Genomic DNA, 6,432 nt, shown 5'->3' with positions numbered 1-6,432 from the left:
TTTTCGAAAATATACAACGTTATCACACAATAAGCATCAAATGGGTATTCAGACAAATAATGTTTTCAATCAACCGCATTTTGATGAAATACACATTTGTGGTCACTTTTATGGAACATTACTTGAAAAACTTTTACCATGATTCCAGAGAATTAGTTATAATACCACACAAAATATTATTTAATCGAAAAGTTTGAAAGCAACCAAAAAATCCAAGATGGCCACCATCAGCATCACCAAACTCCAAGATATTTCATTGCACATGAACATTTCCAGTCTATATCTCCATAATCCGGATCACCTCAGTAATACCTATAATACAAGAATATTTTACGTGCATTATTTCATTATCCTTCATATTTCTTGCCATATTCATCCATCATATTTCCAAACATACATCGACAACTTACAGTGCCAATGCAGACTGCAGAAAGCATACGTTTCAGGGTGAATAAAATGGTGTTTAGATTTGCATTATATCCGCATCATATTGAATACAATATTCACGGAACTAAATAACATAATCAAATCTCAAACATGGTAAGTATTTAAATACAAAATATATTCTAAACAATTCAAAACAGAAGTATACTCCAATAGAATTAAATGTTCCTGTTGTTAACGTGAATTTCAAATAATCCTACTCATTGTCAGACTCTGAGCTGTCTCCATTAAGATAGTCCGTTTCGTCTGGAATGTCCGAGTCTGAGTCATTGATGTTTGCTGAATCTTCAGCGATGTCTGCCAACTGCTGTGCCAGGACCCCTCCCTCGTACCAAAGAGGCTCCAGCTTCCCCTCAACTAAAATCCACCCATGTCCATCACTTGGCTCAGGGATCTCAAGATTTGCAACATGGGCTCTTTTCCAAATGCCAAGTTGGAAGTTGACTCTCCGGATGTGTTGCTCCAAGCTCTTCTTGCATGGAGGGAGAGTGCCCATTCAACTGTGCTCGAATGGGAGAGATGGTCATCATCTTTCACATACAGCTCATTCATTTTCATGAACCGCAACTCATCGACGCTCCGAGTATGAGGTCTTCCATATAACGCACAGGTGAACTCGTCCAGGTCATCCATCAGGTCGTCGGGTACTTCCCACGTGTCTCCTAATCTAGCGAGAACTGGTACAAACTTGGGCAGCCTAGAAAGGGTCTTCACTGGCTTCACCTTGCTTAGAACCTTGAAAGTGCTGTTTGAGTCGCAGCCACTGAATACATGAAGAGCCATGATTGCTGTTGAATGCTGTGTAGAATAACCACGGGCAATTTCGGTCACGTCGATAAGCCTCTTCTTGTTCCCGGTACCTGTGTCAAACAAGGTCGTCACATCTGTCATAGTTGCAGCGTAGTGCATGAGGATAGCAAATATATCACTATCTGGACTCTTCACCCTGATGTGGCTGTACTTCTGACTCCTGGCATACTTGCAATACTGAATGATTCGAGAATCAGTTTCTTCTTGAATGGATTTTAGTGTGTTCAGTTCTCTGTTACACGTTGACAGACCATCTTCAGATGTCAGTAGATATGCTGATTCACCACATGTCACAATTACCTTCCTCCCGTGTAACGTACTGGCATATTGCGTCTTGGCTCCAGATTTGAGTGAGGAGTTCAATGAACTGTTGCTTGTTCTCATCATTGCTCAAGAAGAACTTCCAATCTGCAGGGTTTTTTTTAATGTTCCCCCCTTCAGAATCAGTTCTGTCCCCGGATCCTCTCCTCAGTCGTTCCATCACCTTCACAGAGTTGGGTACGTACCTTTCTGTGCTACACACGTCACCTGACTTTGGCAGGATGTTGAACACCTTTTCGCATATCTGGCTGAAGTTACCTGGTATCTCCTTCAGGAAGTAGAAACAGGCATTGCCATCGAAAATGACAAATATTTCTGATTTGGACTGGAATATTTAACTTAATTACCATTAATTAAAACTTATCAGTAGTCGTACCATGAGAAAGAAAATACATCTTAACTAACCTGTTATCTTCAGTTGAACATTCAACATGAATGTTTTGGAAATAAATCTTGAATAATATGGAAACAAATATCGACTGTGATCACTCGCTTTCCGTTCAGGATATGGCCCATTCCAACACCGACACCATTCCTGTATGTCTCATATTTCAAGAAATATAAGGTAATTAAAACCGTTTCTCACCATCATTAAATAGTCTGTACCTGCAATAAAATTCATATAATGTCAAATATATTCATTGAGGAATACGGAGTGTTGATTTTGTGTTTATTCTAAAGATAGGGAATAAATATTCAAATGTATTGTTACGGCTGTGGAAATTTTCAATACACCAGAAAGGTCCTCAGGTTAGATATATCGATAAGTTCATGTGTAGTTAGTCCTCACCCATTGTTTAGAGGGAATATGTGTGATTCATCCGGGCTGCGACGCTTTGAGTTAGCCATTTTTCTGTTCTATCGTTATTTTGGATCAAACCAACAACAGCACCACCTTCGCACTTCCTGCACTCCGAACGCTGTTCTCCACGGACCACGCTACGACCCTTTCCGCGTTGGAAAGGGTCCAAGAACGCGGGCGTATGGCGCGTGGAGAAGAAAACCAACAACGCCTGTGGGGTTTTCCCGCCTAATTTCCCCGCCTGATGCTTCCACCTGAATCCCCCCCCACCACGCTTGGTGTGAAGGGGAGGGGTGGGGCAGCTCGCTCCCGATTGGTGGATGCACGGCGTGAGGCGGTCGGAGTGGGGGCACGCCCCCCTTCGAGAGCTTTCTGGAAACGCCTCAGAGAGGTGGAGCCGACAACGGGGCGGAGCAAAGGGCGGAGCCCCGCTCCAGAAAGGGCGGACGCGCGTAGGGTGCTTCTTTTTCTTCTTCTTCTCCTTCCATGTGGATCTCACTCCCTCTTCTCTCGTCCTGGTCCTGGCTTCGCGTTTCTTCTTCCTCGCTGGCTCTTCCTCTTCCTCTGCGCTCGTCTGCTCTGGCAGCTGTGGAGGCTGGGTCTTGGCTCGTTCTGGTCCTGTGCTCGCGGTTTGGCGGGAGGCCTGTCCACGGAGGCATGGACGGGAGACTCGGCAGCGCCGGTGGTGTGGCGGACCTGTGCGTTTGGGCGAGGAGTGCCGGAGAGAGCTCGCAGACCGCGAGAGGAGTCGGGGCCAGGCGCGACCACGCCGACGGTCGTGGGTGGAGGACTCGACGGCCCAAAGGGAAGTCACCATTTTCTTTTCGGGGTTTTTGTATGCATGCTGTGGTGCCGTGTCCTGCCAAGTATAAACTGTGTAAGTGCTTGTAAATAATAATTATAGTCGGTCGTATTGCTTTTGCATTCTATTTGTTGATTGTACATTGCATGATTCCTTGCTTGTGTTGTGTGTGCAATATGTGCTTTGTAATAAATGTGCTTGTGTGAAATGTATCCCGTTCGTTGTCTCTTTCCCCATTGAAAGTGCCATCTTGCATCACGTAAGGGATTGGTAGTGGGTTTAGACACCCAGTAAATAATCTGAACCGTCGAGGTCAGCGATGACTCCGCTCGGTTATCCCTGCAGCACGGAACGAGCCGCTTAAGCAGTTCGTGTCCGGAGTCGACCTGCGGCATGGTACAACTCCTCGATACACTACCCGCGCGGGTACTTAGGTATATCGACTTTCGGCGATTCACCCTATTTTGCGCGGGTAGAATGCGGACTGGGATGTGGTGAGGTTAAACCCCCACCCGTGGATAGCTCCTTGGCGGTAGTTCCAAGAGAGTCACGACTGAATTGTCCGTTCCGGTGGGCGACGCGTCGCGATTTGAGTTTCGTGGCCGATCGCACGCCGGGTGGGCGGAATTCGCAACAGTATATAATTTCATTTAGATTTAATGTACAACACTGTTAGACACATACAGATGATCAGAATGCAATTATCTTCAATTTGATGCATCACACATGTATATTGGAGATGATTTGGGCCTTCTGCATGCCATTTTGATTCCATCCGTAAATTGAATTTGATGCAAATCGATAAAAGTATAATTTTAGGGTACCCCTATTCAAAAGGTCAAAACGGGAAGTGCATCCCGAAATTTTCAATGATAACATTCATATTCGTGTTCAGTGTATCCAGGGGATGCAGAAAAACATAGGTTTGCTGGGAGGTGTGGGGGGGGGTGCATGGTGGCCATATCTGGCCCATGGCCTACAAGGTTAGACTACTACTCCCAGTGAACACGCAACATTCCTGTAACTTTGCTGCACTGTTGAAACGTTCCTTGTTGGCTGGGTTGTGGTTTTCTGAAAATTATTTGTTCACGAGTCAGGTAGTGACCACTATATTCGTTATGGGTGTCTGCCTGTCTGTCTGTCTGTCTCGAGCATAGCTCCGTGGGTTTTGATCCGAAAATTTGGGTGGGAGGTTTATATCATGATCTGGTTGTGTTTTCCTGAGAATGGGCGTGCTGCACCCATTATGGGCGGAGCCACGCCCAAAAAACATGTGTTTTAGGGGGTAGCCGGTTTCAAGTTACATATTCTCTGAGGGGGTTTGTCAAATCTGGCAGGGGTTTCAGTTTTTGGTTAGCCCAATGGTACCTGCATTGCCCCACAGAGCTCGATTTTTCATTTTCATCCTAAGGTCAAGGTCACAAGGTCAAAAACTTAGAAAATTGCGAATTTTGACATAAAAATCATACGACCGCCCAAACTGTGAAAGCTCGGATGACAATTTTTTTATGCATAATCTTGAGATCATTCCCCACCTAAAGTCTTGAAACCATTTTGCTCTATCTTGAACACCTTGCCTGTGGCGCCCTCTTCAAGTTTCTTTTTACGCTGATTTCATCAAAGTATGGATAATCCCAGGAGTGCGAAATGCCATATAGCCTAGATGACGTTGTATTGTTCCTGGAATGTTCCAGAGGAAGTTTTGACCAAAGGTCATAATCCTTGACCTTTGACCTTTAAAGTTCACAAAGGTCAAATTTTCAAAGTTGTGGGAATTGAACCGGGTTTTCGACCTTCTTCGACGAACTAACTCCAATAAGCTATAGCACGTATCCTGTTTCCTTATTTTAATGTCCACAACATTGTTTTGTGACCTTTAAAGGTGATGCAAAGGTCAAATTTTGAAAGTTGTTGAACGAAACCGGGTTTTCGACATTTTGCAGCTAATAACCTGTCACTCGTACCACATCATGTTGATCATTTTTATAACTTGGTCAAACATTATCACATTGTCTCATCCTTGACTTCTGAAACAATCTACATCGTCAAATACTGCTCGCGAACCATTGTCGTCTTCAGACTTGTAAAATTAAATATTGATTCCATAAAGGTGCACTTCCCACCCCAGCTCATAATGCATCTTGGCGTTTGCGGCATGCTTTTTGGCTCTGTGTTAATGGAGTTCTGAGAAGGGAAAAATAAGTGTTGTTGGGAGTTTACGAAAGTCCAAGTGATAGTCATGGATCGGACCAGCTCTAAACAGGCTGTGGACAATGGACGTGTCATTGCCTCTCAGGCACCACGTTGGTAAAACGTTTTGTGTTCAGCAACACTCTGAAAAGGGGGGAAGGGAGGGTGGAGTGTTGATGGAGGGGGTACGAATGTTCTCTAACTTATACATAGTCGTGACAGCTGCTGTTCCAGTTCCAACTTTAGCTCACCGCTTGGAGGAAGCATTCATTGATCACCTGATAAGTCTTTCGGTCCAAAGCTTAACGGGGTTTCGCATTTGTGCAAACACACTCCATGTCTCATCATGGTGAAGTGTCTCGTGGTAATCCGTACAAAGGTGAGCGTTCACCTGCGTGTGATCAACCATTGCTCTGGTGACGTTCACATCCGTGTACTGCGCGTGGGACCTCGGATCCTGCGGGTAGGTCTTAGCTCCCTGGCCACGATTGGTTCCAGCCCTGCAACTCCACGTGGGACGAGTCTCAAGGACGTGGTGGAGACTCCACTCAAGAACAAAGTACCTTGTCGACAGCTCGGTGCAGGTCTGCGTTCCCACTGTGCCTTAATATCTCTGCTGAATTCATGAATCCTCAAAGTTCCTTGTCTTTAATGTCGTGTGAACCTCATGATGATTGTGATTGTGGAGAATCATATTCCGTGGGGTGCGCAGGATCACGAACACCTGCTGGTGTCTATTTTGCATACGTAATGCGGTACTTGCAAAATGGATACTCTTCGATGAGTATTGGACCAATATCAGACCACACAAATACAGTTCAATTACTGCCTTTCTCATTAAATTCTCAAGATATTATAGTTGAATGTTTACATGGTATCATATATGAATAATCTACCATTGTCCACCAGACCTTGTGCCAAATAACATGTTGTTGCCTGAGTAACACTTTGTGGCTCTGCATGGAGCAGCGTTTCTCAACCTTTTAACCCTTGTGGAACCCTTGAAATAGTTGTCTCAGGGAACCCCTGCATAAAAAAATTATTATATACCATTATTAATATC

General features: G+C 44.7%; 1 protein-coding gene across 1 annotated transcript in view; it reads left to right on the top strand.

The window, feature by feature from the left end:
• The first annotated feature begins 5,610 nt into the window (after positions 1-5,610).
• LOC147015244 (ras and EF-hand domain-containing protein-like) overlaps positions 5,611-6,432 on the top strand; it is a 130,289-nt gene continuing 129,467 nt past the window's right edge. The window contains exon 1 of the mRNA XM_085849814.1: positions 5,611-5,953. The gene's annotated coding sequence lies outside the window, so the exon portion shown is untranslated. The remainder of the gene's footprint in view (positions 5,954-6,432) is intronic.

Source organism: Eptatretus burgeri, chromosome 12 (genome assembly GCF_056783735.1).
Source record: "Eptatretus burgeri isolate ZD-2024b chromosome 12, Ebu_testis_v1, whole genome shotgun sequence".
Taxonomy (NCBI): domain Eukaryota; kingdom Metazoa; phylum Chordata; class Myxini; order Myxiniformes; family Myxinidae; genus Eptatretus; species Eptatretus burgeri.
This window is presented reverse-complemented; position numbering and strand designations above follow the sequence as displayed.